At 41.8% G+C, this 14,062-nt stretch overlaps 1 long non-coding RNA gene across 4 annotated transcripts; it reads left to right on the plus strand.

Moving 5' to 3' along the window:
- The first annotated feature begins 1,722 nt into the window (after window positions 1–1,722).
- On the plus strand, window positions 1,723–6,111 carry LOC310902719. 4 transcript variants are annotated; one of them, XR_014586911.1, is made up of 4 exons: window positions 1,723–1,922; window positions 2,653–2,765; window positions 3,071–3,180; window positions 3,765–6,111. It is a non-coding gene; the product is annotated as an uncharacterized lncRNA (long non-coding RNA). The 4 variants fall into 4 exon arrangements; XR_014586912.1 differs by having other exon boundaries at window positions 2,671–2,765; XR_014586913.1 differs by lacking the exon at window positions 1,723–1,922 and adding an exon at window positions 1,937–2,166 and having other exon boundaries at window positions 2,671–2,765.
- Window positions 6,112–14,062: the final 7,951 nt, after the last annotated feature.

A 14,062-nucleotide genomic window follows, 5' to 3' on the forward strand; every position in this document is an offset into this window, starting at 1 on the left:
CAGGTCTGTAGCTCTGCCACATCTCCAACGCGCTGTTCTGTGCTGCCGCTGCGATTATAATAAATATATATAAAAAGATGAGTCCTTTAGATGTGTGTTTCCCCAAGCAAAACCAGTCCCTGCTCTGAGCTCAACTATCTCAACACAAAGACGCGAGCGATGCCGTTGCGAATGACCTTTGCGGAGCCGTGTGGGTATCGCGAGCTCCGTCCTGCTCAACTGCCTCCTGCCTCCGCAAGCATCCAGCAGTTTTTGCTGCCTTGAGAAAACGGAGGGTTTTCTTCAGCTGGAGTCGTGCGGTCACTGTGTTCGGCAGTAATCCACTTGGTGCATCTGTGAAGGTAGAAAGAGCCAGTTTTGGGGCATCTACTGACGGCTGCTTTTGCAAACGCTGGCCTGAATGACATGTCCACCAGCCGTGACTGGTATTAGCGGTCTGGAGCAGAACCTACTTCTTTTGACTAGCAGACATCTGCTCTGGTGATTACACCATTAGCTGCTTTTATGTTGTTTAGTATAATCACAACCACAACGCCAGTAATTTTTTAGTCAATATGCAACTGATATGACTTGTAGTCCTCCCGCAAGGTGGCTTTTGCTCTGAAATGCGACAGGCTTCTTTGTTCAAAATAATATTTAAGCGATGCTTTATAATACATTCAGTTATGTAGAATTTAGAAATATAAAGTCAAATACTGGACTCTCCCAGTTACTCCTAACTAATATGCTAAAGAAACGTCCTGCGAAATGCCTTATGCTCTAAGGCTATGCGTGTGGCGCTTTTTGACTGTATCATACATTTTCCTATAGATAAAAAGGCACGAATGCGCTAAGGCATGATAGCAACATGGGCGATGTAATAGGTCTTCAGAGTCTCCTGTGATTACCTGCAAAGTGGAAGGGAATAAACTGTTCTCCCTGTCCACTGGGACCGGGACGAGGCATAATGAGCTTAAATTGCAGCGGAGATTAGTCTAGGCATTAGGAAAAACTTTCTAAGTGTGAGGATGGTTAAGCCTGGGAATAAATGGCCGGGGGAAGCTGCAGAATCTCCATTTGTGGAATTTTTCAAGAAAAGCCTCTGCCAGGAATGGTGTAGCTACAGCTGGTCTTACCCTGGGGTACGAGAGAGGAGCTGGCTCTGGCGGCTGCAGCGCTGAATTTCTTTCTGATCACTCATTCACCTGGCATCAGTCTCGTACTGCAGACTGGTATTCTTTGTTCCTACGTTTTACTTACAACATTTTAATTATTAAACAGGCTTTTAGTTTCCTTCGTGGCCCAAAACACCATTAACAAGCAAAACTCGCGTCAGCCTCAGGGCCCGGCGGGTGCTGGGGGCTCTGCTGGGGGAGAGCTCTGCAGGGTGGTGCTGGTGGGCAACACAGGACCGCTTCTTACCATAGGGATACGTGTTCATTTCATAAGTGTTCCTGAATTCCTACTGAATAATTACTTAATAAAGCAGAGCACAAGATTCTTACTGGCTATACAAATACCTTATTTACCCCAAATTTGCGTCAGTCTCACAATAATCGTAGTTTAAGCTTGCAGCCAGGGTCACCATCAGCTGTCACGAGGCAACTCAGAGCAGCTGTGTGTTACAGCCTAGCAAGCAGTCATCTGTTTTAATCAATCCCTTGCTTACAGAAACCACTCTATTTCCTCTGATATAAAGGTAATGAGCATCAGGTAAAGCAAAGCTATAATTTATTCGCTTATGCCAAAGTGTTCCTAATAATTCAGTTAAACTCAGCAAGGGTTGCATTTCCCCGCTCGTGTGTCTGCAAAGCGCTGCAGTTTTGCAGTGACAGCAATGCAGCAAAGACCGCAATCGCCTTGTTCTTGGCACTGGATGGATGCATCGTAAGAAATGATCCTGGCTGGAGAATTTGCTCTCTAAATAGATAAGACAGTCAAAGGTGGGGAGAGAAGTATTCTCATTCCACAGATGTCAACAAAGGCAGAGAGCAAGGAAGTGAATTTCCCTGTCACAGAGCAAAGGCAGGAGCTGAACAGAGATTTCTTGAATCCGAGCTCACATAATTGGTTTAATTTCTTTTGCCTGTGATGTAGACTTACCGTGGGGAGTTGTTTTAGCTAATCTTTTTTTATTTCTGTGATGTAATTTTTGGTCAATCGAACAAACAGTGCTTCCGTGTAAAGGTAAATGAGACCAAATTGTTAAAGGAGGCTTAAGATCCTTAGATGAATCTTCTCAAATGCAATTTTTTCTTATACAAAAATATATTAGCACTAATGTATTGATATATAACAGTGCTAAGTGGCATAGAAAGAGGCCAATGGAATACAAAGATCTACTTTAGTGAATAGTGAATGATGGCTGCAACAGACTGGATGAAGGTAGGAAGTGCAAGCATTTTTAGAGGAGGTACTTTTGAAAATAATAAAAAATATGCCATCATTTTTCTACATAGGCAGAAAAAAAAAAGTATAATTCAGGCCCTGCAAACCAAAGGTTATTAAGATGCGTTAAGTAGGAAATTTGTAATTGGCTTTGTAAAGCTCAAGAATGTTGCACAGTTGTAGCCTGTTCAGCAGACAAAATAGTGGAGACATGAAGACTATTTACCTTTATTTTTTACCATGTCGCACACCCTCCCTCTCTGATGTCTGCTGTTGGCAAATCAGATTTCTTGCCCCACGTAGACATTTCCCGTCCTGCTTTGGAGCCAGTGGCTGCAGCTGCCGCTTTGTGCCTCGTGGGATGCTGCGGGTCGCTGCAGGGTTGTTGGGGACTGCAGGTGGGTTTTCCTTGGAAATGAGCGCCGGGGGTATTTGTCAGTGGGAGAGGCTTCCCTGTTCCCAGTCCGGTTCTTTGACAATTCCTTTAATATACCAAGTCACTATTTTTTACTTGTGATAATCCCTATCATCCTCTGCATCACTTGAAGACATCCACTGGTAACAAGTTGTACTGAGATAGGATAAATATCTCTTGTAATTTGTGTGTTTTGAGAACATGACTTTAGCTTTTTCTCTTCCGTCCATACTTTTTTTGTGTGTTGGGATTGTCTGATTCTTCACACAAAGTCCTGTGTGTTTGCAGGCCACTACATCAGTGCTGGAGGCAGTGCCCGAGCAGTGAGATAAGTGCCTGCTTCTGTCGGAGTACGTGAATTTCTGCTAAGGAGAGTTTGAAGGGAAACATGGTGAGAAGTAGGTAAACTTTTCAGCAGAAACATCTGGCCTTTTGTGCAAAATCCTGGGTCCTATTCCACGGATTAAATGACAGGAATATACCTGGGGAAATGCATCTATACTTTCCTGCTTGAAATATTTGTTTTTAAGATTGTGGTGCTTGGTTTGAAAAATAAAAGCAGAGCTTAAAGTCCTTGAATTTTTCCCTTGGCTATAATGAAGTTGCTGCTCTTTTCCTGTCATCTGCAATCCTCGAATGCTTTTAATCAAACCCTCAGTATTTAAATTATTAAACATCTTTTTGGGATTACATTTTTTATTCCTAATTATACGCAAAAGATATATATCATGAAATATGCAGCATGTAATTGTGATTAAAGCGTACAGTCTCCCAAAAGATGGGTCTAACAGTTTTATACATCCAGAATTTAATTAGGCAGATAATGGGGTTACAAGTGAGATTTTTGAGGATGGGGTGGAGACGGAAATTTTCGGAATTATATTTTTTGACAGAGATGGAAATCAATAGGGAGGGTGCAAAAATGGATCTCAGTCATATTTCTTTCCTGATCTCCTCTTGTTTCTCTTCTTCCTTCTTGTAGTGATGTCAAGATTGCCCGTACAAAAACAGAATTTGTCTAAACAGCAAACAAGTAATTCAGCGAGTCACAGAGAGAAGTCTGATTTTCTACAGTCGTTTTTTTTTTTTTTTTTTGGTGATTTTCCATAGAATCATAAAATCATAGGGTGGTTTGGGTTGGAAGGGACCTTGAAGACCCTCTTGTGTCACCCCCCTGCCATGGGTAGGGACACCTCCCACCAGCCCATGTTGCTCAAAGCCTTCTTAGACACCTGAGAAATCAAGTTGAGATTTAACCTTCTCCACAGTCAGGAGGAAGCTTTTGCCCAGCTAGATTTCCCAGACCTTCCTTAGGGGGAACACTATGAAACCCGTTCCCCTGCTTGGCTGCCTGCTTTCCTGAGCGAGGCAGGAATCTGATAGCTCCGAGACCTCCTTCCTCCATCCAACTTGGCTGTAGTTGTCTGACCAGCCCCAAAGTTATTAGGGGGATGAGAGGAGAAAGGGGCAGGCAGACACAGGCAATTTCGTTGCACGAGTCTCATTTCCTTAGGAAACCAGAATAAAAAAAAATCAATTAAGGTTAAGACCCTCCAGTTCCCTTCTTCATTTACTTTGTGAGGACAATGTCTTTTGCTGAAGTACCCATTATATAAAATATCTGGATCAATACAGCATTGGGTGAAACCTCTTTTGGCAGTTGTTCGCAAGTGATACGGGACAGAAATCTGGCTTTTCTGCAAACAGGAGCTGGAGATGCGCAGCCTTTGATGGAGTCAGGGGTTCACGTGCTGCAGGCTGCACTTTGATGGTACGGGTCTCAAATGCCACCACCTGCCCTTCTTATTCCAACAGGCGAGCACAGCTCTAGGTTTTCAACACCCACCAAGTGCTCGAGGACGTCATTCACCACTGCTTTGCTCTGGGTGGGTGACGTTTGAGCAGCAACCAAAATTTCAGGCGATTTTGGGATGTGCTTGAATGGCCTCCCCGTGCCTCCCACAGGCAGGGAAACTGCACTTCACCTGTTTCCAGTGCTGTTTACTCTCCCTCCCCATGTCATTGCTAATTTCTTGTTGTTTAAACATTTAATGTTTCATTAAGCCTCTGTTCCCACAACCAGAAATAATTCAGATACGACTTGTAAGTGGCCAAGATATTGAAGCACTGAATAAAACCCTGATGTTTTCACGTACTGCTTTCTGGACTGTCTTCTCAATCATCTTCAACTTCCCCCAAAATAAAACTAAAAATAATCTAAACCAAGCCCATGTGAGCCGCCTGAAATTTTTATGTCTTGTCTTGAGAGCAACAAAACTGATCAATTTTCTGATATCCTGGTACATCCAGATGAGATGTCCAGACTCAGCACTTTGGGGGCTATAGCTCCTTTTTCTTCCTCTTATTTCAGTACTTATTCTGTTAATATGTTGATCTGCTGTGGGACTGTTTACAGGAAAGAACCAGCTGCCCTGATTTGCCTAGAATTTCTACAGTGAGGTTTTTGTGGAGGGAAGGAAATGAAGGATGAAAATGTTGACAGAGGAAGCGTGCACAGTGCAGATGATGCATTATTTGTATCCCCTTAGTTCTTGTTTCACTGCTGTGCGTTTTCCATTTCTCTGAGGATGTTATATTAAAAATACGGGGCTTTTCCTCTGCATCAGCTTGAAGAAATTTCAGAGTGACCCTGTGGTAACGTCACCGGAGTTTTTTAATTCCACATGGAGTGAGGCAGGGCGAGGATTCGAGCCCTGACCAAAACCTTCCGGCCTCAAAGGAGATCTTTTCATTTTGGTGACTCGCTATATGGCTTGGAGACAATTCCGTTGGCTAAAATCAGTGAGGAGAACCTCCTTTCTTTTGGCACCAGCTCAACCTCCGTGTCAAAATGGTGGCAAATAATGTTTTCCAGACCGTATTTGTTGCTAACAGCACCAGAATCACCTTTACAGACAGAAACGATATTCCTAAAATAGCAGTTGCAGTCTGTGAAGTTTGTGCGCACTCCATTACCGTGGCCCTTATTAATTCCCCTAGTAACTCTTCACTATTAAAAAAAAATTGCATTGCAGGACAGTCAGTATCAATCGGCGGGTGTGCATCTCTCCTTGTTCTTAAGCCAGCTCCTAATGCCACAGCCTTTCATCCCTCTCTGTAAGATTTACCTTTAACCTAGAATCTTTCACCCGTTATCTATAATGTATAATTATAAATACATTGTAGTCTTGAGTAAGTACAATTAAAAAGGGTAATTCGTTTCCCTCCCTCTCTCCCATCCTCCCACCCAAGTCCTTAGGTTTAATTTTCATGATTATGTTAGATTATGAGTCATTTTAAATCATGGTATCCAGTAGAGACTACTCCTACTCTGCAGCTCTTTTCAACAGTTGTTTATGGTAGTTTCAGCCTCTTTCTGCCTCTCTGAGGCTCTTTATTTTTAAAGCAAGGCAGACAAGGCCTAAAATTATTCCATTAAAGAGGTGCAATTTTTGTAATGGGACTTAGAGTGCTCTGCAGAAGTGCAGGCAAGTTTCTTCAATATCCTGAGCATTATTCGCTCATTTAGTTAAATGATGTTTCTAATTCCCTGGTAATTACATGTAATGAGGCACTCTTTCTCTTCTTGATGAGACTTTAGCTTAATATGAGATGTCGTATTTTTTTCTCTCTTTTTTTTTTTTTTTTTTTTTAGGGATAATTACCCTTCCCAGGAAAAGCAGGGGGTTTGTTGTGCAGAATATATAGCAAATTACTTTATTTCCTGCCATCTTGACTGCCAGTAAATTATAAAATTAAGTTTCAGTGGAGCATTAGCACCATTTTGGAAAGGCTTGAGATTTTTTTTTTTTTCTTATTCATGTATTGATGTCCTTTGGGACTGTTGAGCTATTATTCATAGAATAGATGTTTTTCTGCCAATTCCTAGTATTAGGCAGTATTGAAGCAGCAACATAGGTTTAATTTTTTTTTTCTGGATAATATCTAGTACAGAATGACCTTGTTAGTTGCTTTTCATATCAGGTAATTTTCTTCATAAAATTTTAGTAACACTCCCACCCGCCCCATTGGTGACTAATTGCATTTACTTTTAAGCATGTTATCATAATATTAAATGCTGTGGGGCTTTTGTTTTCAATTCTGGAGGGCTGTTCTTTCTTAAATTTCTTACATTTGAATAACATTTAGGGTATGGCAATGAATGAAAAGCTGTAGGATACATAAATTAAACAGTAATGCAACATTGAACTTCAGTAAAAAAAGAATCAACAGTAATTTTGATTACTCTGAATTTCCTATTTTTTTTTTGTCAGAGCCATTTTCTTCCTGTTACTGATAAAGTGTTCCTTGTCTGTTTTTTTTTTTTTCTTTTTAATTAAAAATGCTGTAAAAATTATGAATGGAATAGGATCTGAGAATAAAATTGTTTAATGACAGTCTCTGCATCAGGGGCTGAATGGCCATTAGAAACAAAAAACTTTTAGGTGTCTAATTCCTATGGAAAATCTAGGGTCAGATTCGTCTCACTTACCTTTAGCTATCTAAAAGCTAGGTTTTTAGTCTAATTTAGGAAGCTGCCAAGGCTCCCCAATTTCCAGTTCTCTGAAGTATTGTAAAATGGCACTTGTTTGCGAAAGAAACTTGTACAAAGGGTGAGGGGTAGTGGTCATGGTGTTCCTCTAGTTTATTTTTCTCATCTGTGCCTTGAAATAGGGCTGGCCTGAGATGGGGCTTAAAGGTTTTGATGCCTGGCAGCGAGCAAAACCTGAGTTTGGGTGTATCTGGTATGCTGGTGGACTTTGAGAGCATCCCTTTACCCTTTCCACACCAGTGATAACAGTGTTAATGATGACCATTTCCTCGGCAAAACCCTATGAAAGGTACAGGCTGAAAATACCATACCGCAGCCCGATCCACTGTGATTAAAACTCTCTCACACCGTTGCAGTGAATATTACACCTAGCCATACATGCAAGACATACATACTGTGCACACCCACCTTGCAGGAGCAGACAAAATACAACCAAAATCTGGTTGTGCTGGGGAAAGCCTTAACGTACGGTGGGGGTGGCTGGGGCCGTCCGAGCTGGGGAGGGAGCAGCAGCAGCGAGGGCAATGTTTGGTACCAAAAATGTTTGGTACCTTGTGTGAAGTCCCTCTTGTTCCTGCCTTTCAGAAGAGAGAGTTTTGCAGCCAGTTGGGAAAGCTTTTCCTGCTCGTCCCGTCACAGCAGTGCCATACTGGTAAGAGAAGACCATGTAAGAAGATTTATCTATAGGGTGAGATATGTTCCTGTATGTAAGTATATTGCCCTTATGCTCTTTAAGTCAGTGAGGCTACTTTAAATGTTCATTTAAAGGGTTTTGTAGGGTCAGCATCAAAATCCATAGAGATTGAAGGATCAAGTCTTGAAAATGGTGGGATCCTGTATCAAAAGCGTACCTCCTCTGTCTGAGAAGCCATGGTGCAGCAAAGTTCTAAATATAAAGGCACATCCTTATGATAAAACCAAGATTTTGAGAGGCTAAAGTGCAATCAGCAGTAGAAAATAAATGTCATAAATAACTTTTTGATCCCAAATACTGTGACCTCAATTCTATAGAAAGAAGCTGGAAAACTATGACTGCATCTCACTCTTTATTTCATCTTAAGCAATTTGACATCAATCAAGTGACTATAGAGGCAAAGGCATGAACGTTTATTTCCCAGCCCACAGGATTGTTGTCAAATTGCAATTTTCAAAATTGAAAGAGTTGTTAAGCTAGATTTTCTCAATTTTCTTCCTAGTTCTTTCCCTCAAACTTTCAAAAATGTGCCTCTCAATTTTGTAGTGTACATTGTGAGGAGAAATTAAAGAAGCTCCTGAAAAAATTCTTTACCATGCAGTGGTAAAATAACCTTTTTCTGTCTGTCTGCAACTCAGTACATAATCTAAAGAAGGATCTACATCAAAGAATAAGGAACAAATGGAATTAGAGTGTTAAGATATCACCCTAACGAGGCCGACAGGTAGAAGAAACAAGTCTGTTACAGCCACGTTAGGTGATATACAACTGGCTGGCTGTGACCGGGTACCTCCAGGCTGCTACAACTCTATTTGCTAATACTCATCCCTGCTAAGCAGGGCACATGCTACATGGTGGTTATATTTTATGGGTGCCAAAATGGTGAGTAAAAATTTTTCCTCAGCTTCAGGAAACCAGAGAATGCATTTACTTAATGTCTATTTTATTTAAACAAATGGGGAAGCCACATCCTTACACTAAAGAGGTTCAATGCGAAAGGTTTCAAAATACAAAATCAGGTTTCACAGACATTGTCCATCTACCGCTGCTCTTGCAAGAACACAGTTTGGGAAGCTCGGGTGGAGACCTGTGCTCCCTGGCAAAGAGCTACACAAACCCGAGAGACAGCACTCACCCAGAAGAATCTGTACTCAAACCAGATGACACTCATGGCAGGAATTACTGTCATTCTTGCTATTCAGACTCAGAAGTAATTTTCTGAGAAAATGGGTGCCTTCTTTTTGTTTAAGGTGCTTAAGCCTTAAGCACTATTTATGAAGAATGTAACCACTTTCTCAAATGCTGGATACTTTAGGAGGCACCTAGATTTGATTGGTGCTTTACTTTCTCGTACCTTAAATTTCTGTGTGTTTCTGAAATCAAAGCTCCTCGATAGACCTGAGAAGGTCAGCACTTTCCTTGTGTTTGAAACCAGACCGAATGTTCTGCTCGTGTCTCCCAGTTATCACACTCTGGTAGGGTCTTCAAAACTGGCCTAATATATGCTATTTTCTCCTAAATTAATAAAAAAAAAGCTTCTAGTGGAGAGAGTGTGCTCTGCTAGAAGGAATTCCAGCACCTTTCTTGGATGCTGCCACAACTCTTGGGGTGCGGAGCTACTGAGGTGGCAGCTATAATGCCAGAGGTAATGATCACCATCACAACTGATTCACTTTCATATTTAAGTAAGTGAAAATGATTAGACTTATTTTGCTACCATTTAGACTTCTGAGAAGCTCTAGGCTCCAGGGATGAGGCCAGGTTCACTAGGGGAAGGTTGTCATTGCAGATATCCCTGTGTGAGTTTATAAGAACCAGAAGCCAAATCTAGAGAATTTGGAAATTATGCAGTTGTCTTTGCAGTTTTCTCTGCTCAGTATTTCCTTCCAGTGGAAATCTAAAGGATTATAGCATAGACATTGCAACAGCTTGGTCGTGTAACAGGCTGCAGATAAAAGTATAAGTCACAGTAACCACGGGATGGTGTGATGAAGGTTGTGTATGTGGGCACTGTAATGTGGAGTAATGGTGAGTTGGGCTCATACAGGAGGCTGGGGCTGCTGAAGAACCCAATTTGCTGTTTTTCAAATGCTAGTTTTTCTGAGCTGCAGTGTCTGGGGTTTCCATTTTCATCTGCACCTCAGTCAACCTTTCATTTTCTCTAGGAACTTTTGTATCCGATGAATGGAAAAAAAAAAGAGGATAGGAATAGAGAACGGAAAACTGAATTTTCAATATGTTTGCTCATATTGTCCATTTTAGATAATACCTGGTTGGAAAGCTTCAGCTTAAAAGCCTGAAAAATCATGGTAATATGTGGTTTGTGTTGACAGACATCACCAAGTTAAGTTTGCCCTGCTTATCAGCATTTGGATATTTAGATATGTAAGAAAAGATGTTCGGAGCAGTGTAGTGCTGGAGAATTATTCACTGTTCTTGTGTGGAAATGGTGATAAACAGAGTGGATGAAAACTACATTTGTACTGCATGCCCCGGCTGAGCGGGCGGCTGGGCCTGCGGGTGTGAGTGCAGCCTCTGCTTGGAGCAGCGGGACCATACGGCAGCACGGCTCCAGTGTGAGCCCTTCGGCCTGGCCTCAGCCTTGTTCGAGGGCTGTCCTGTTCTGAATATTGGCGTGGAAGGGGGTTTGCTCTCAGCTGTGTGCTGCCAAAAGCTGGAAGAGCTTACCACAACCACTAAGCCCGCTGCGGTGCCATCTTGCTGGGGGTGTAAGCCCTACTAAAGTCTTGCTGCAATACAAGTAGAAAATCATTTCTTACTCCTTCTGCTGCTAACTTCTTATCTATTGCAATGTATTTTGCAATGCAGTCTCTGAATTAGATTTTAATGTTTTTAGCATACGAGCCCATAATGTGATCTTGGTGCTCTGGGAAAGGAGCAGGTTGCATGCAGGTTGGCAACAGTCTCTTGGTTGTCTGTAAGGCAGGAGGGAGGTGGCCTGTGCTGGTTTATGCCTTCCTGTAGTACGTGGTCCAAGAGCTCTGGAGTCTGTTTAGAAAACAGGTTGCCTTCCTCTCTGCTTTCAGCACAGGAAAGGACTCCCAGCAGGACTCATGCTGCAGAGCACCAGCTATGGTAGCATCCGCGTGGACACTTGTCTACTGGAACTGGACTAACTCCAACACCCCTTTCACAAGGGCTAATTAGGAGCCATCAGATTAAATTCACTGTTCCTTATTAGCTTAAAGTAGCTTTAAGCCAATGGCCAGTAGGCAAAAACCTGTAAGTAAATCAGAGAAGTAACCATTTGTTGACATTTCTGTCTGTTAGCCCCAGACATCAGCCGTTATCCCGATGGCAACGTGGCTCTTTGTCGGATGTACTTACACCACTGCAGATTAGGATATTCAGTTCAGATTGTTACAAATGCCTTTATCCATTCCCATTGACATTTTAAACAAACGGTGATATATTTAGTACAATAATTACAGTTATTTGATTACCTTTCTTTTAGCCTGAAGTAGAAGGCAACTGACAGATGTGAATACCTCTGAGACCAATACTCTGTAATAAACTAACATTATTTATTACAAGATGCATTTTATTAATAGGAATTGGCAGTAATTAATTCACTAAAGTTGATGTTACTAATAATTACATGTAATTCATGAAATATTTATGAAAGAAAATTGTGTATAAAAATGATGCAAAGGTCATTTAGCTAATTAGTTAATAAATATCACCAACATTTCTAGCGAGTCTAATTCTGAATAGTTTCAGATTTTCCTTAGTAAAATAATTTTTCAAGCATTTTTTTCTTCGTGCATGGCATCTGACATGGAAGCTAACATTTCTGGTTATTGTTTTGAGCCAATGTATGTACTGTTTCCTTTGCTAATTCACTTTGTCCTCTTTCCTTGTTCATAGTGAAAGATCCTAATTAGAGATAGCACTAGCTCAATCTAATTTAGGTTATCAGAGAGTTGCGGTGTCTCCCAGTTTAAGAATATATGAATATATCTCTGTCTTTTTAACTTGATTCCACTGGCTTTCCTTGGAATCAAATAACCATCATCCAAATTAATAGCTGACATCTGAACTAGAAAAATCTTAGCGTCATTTCTGCTCACATTGAATTCAATGACAAAAATACCCATTGACCTTGTGAGATGCAGGATCAGACCCCAGGCCGTTCCATTGTCTTGTCTTGAACATTGCACTCATTTGTTGGTAGCCTTTCTTGTAGGATACGCTGGCGGTATTTGTAGGGTAAGGTGCCGAATGAGGTTATTTTGTCGATTAGGTCATCCTGTGTAGTACAGGCTATGGGGAACTTCACCCTGTTTTGAATTAAGCCAAATGACTTCTCTTTGGTTAATGCCAGTCTTTCAGAGACATTCAGACTCGATTTGAAATGTTATGAGACAGGGAATCCACTGCACCTTTTTGTCAGAGGTTCCCACAGCTAGCCACGCTCACCTTTCAAACGTGGCTGTAGCTGGCTTCAGTTTCTTGCTGCAAGCCTTTGTCAAATGCAAATTATTAGGCTCAATGAAGTGTTTTCCATATAAAATTCCATGCTGTCTTCTGATAAAGGTCAGACCTAGTGATCTAATATTGTGCTTTTCCATGAACCTACAAGTGTCACCTTTGCACTTTCCTCATTCTGGTGTTGCTTTATGCTCAATCATAAAAACAGTACTCAGCACTCAGTCTTTTGGCAGAGACGAGAATTGCTTAAGGACTTCAGGGATGAGAGAGATGAGGAGGTGAGGAGCACGTCATGCTTGCTGCATTAAACTCGGGAGCGAGGAGCGGTGACTAGGGGATGGTGTCACTGCTGCTCGCTGCGTTGTGGGTGGGGAAAATGGCTCCGGTGCAGCTCTGAGCGGGGAGACGGACACAGGGCTGCCCTAAATCAGAGAGGAGCTGGCCCCTGTTCCTAAACTTTCTTGAGCAGTCGTTCTCTGGCTTGGTGTTGATTAGAAACAGATTGAAAAACAGATTGCACTTGGGCAGCCAGTGCTGCGAGGAGCAGGAGCAGCTCCCTCAGGCTCTGCTGAGATGCTGCGATGGTCGCCGTGCTGGAGGGGGGCATCCCACCTCAGCATGCACGAAGTGCCACGGACAGGCAGGCAACCCCCGACCCTTCCAGTCAGACACTGCTTTAGGTAATGCTTTCTTGTCCTTAGAAGCAAACCGGTGGAACCACAGTTCCTGCTGGTTTCCTGAACTGCTGACTGGTGAGGAGACTGATATTCGGTTCTGAGGCTCATGTTTCTCGTGTGTGTCATTCACAGCAACACAATTTACCTAGGATCACCGCTTTACTAAAACCTGTCTGCTTGGGGCAATGCGTATGAGGATGTCTTCCAAGGCTGCCTACCCACTGATGTTCCAAACATACATAGATCAAGTCCCTAACTGATGTCTATGATCTACTCATAAACTGAATTACAGATCTGCAACTGGCCTATCCAATGTCTCATGCCTTATTCAGTTTTTGTGGACTAACTTTGTAAAATAAATCTTCTCTTAAGAACAATTTTATTTTGTAGTAAGATCCAATGTAGAAAATTTTATTACATTAGACAATAAAATATATCTGGGTAGGCCATATAGTCTTGAATGGCTAATAAGCATCAGTAGAAATGATTCTGGCTGATAAACATTTATCTTTTACTTAATAGCCGTTATCCTTTTTAAGCACAAATCGTGCCCAATAAAGGCTGAAGATGTTCAGCCTTAGTTCAATAGGACAGGACAGATCTTTGCATTTTCTGCCAGTAGGGTTAGTTAGTCTTTAACATAATGAGTTCTGCAGAAGCCATTTGTTTCTGTGCAAATATGTTTCTGTGCCATTTTTCATAAGGCAGCAGAGATGGTGTTGTGCCTGCTGCTCTGTGTGTATGTGGATGAAATCGGCTTGCAATGCTTTTCCTTCAATTGGTTATCTTTGAGAAGGAAATTTTGTGGAGGAAAGGCTGGCACACAAGAGCGGTTTTATGTCTCTTTGTTTGTCAGCATAAAAAACCCTAGGAGAACAGCAGTGTGGGCACATGCTGGCAGGGTC

The sequence above is a fragment of the Anser anser genome (assembly GCF_964211835.1).
Source record: "Anser anser genome assembly, chromosome: 7".
Taxonomy (NCBI): domain Eukaryota; kingdom Metazoa; phylum Chordata; class Aves; order Anseriformes; family Anatidae; genus Anser; species Anser anser.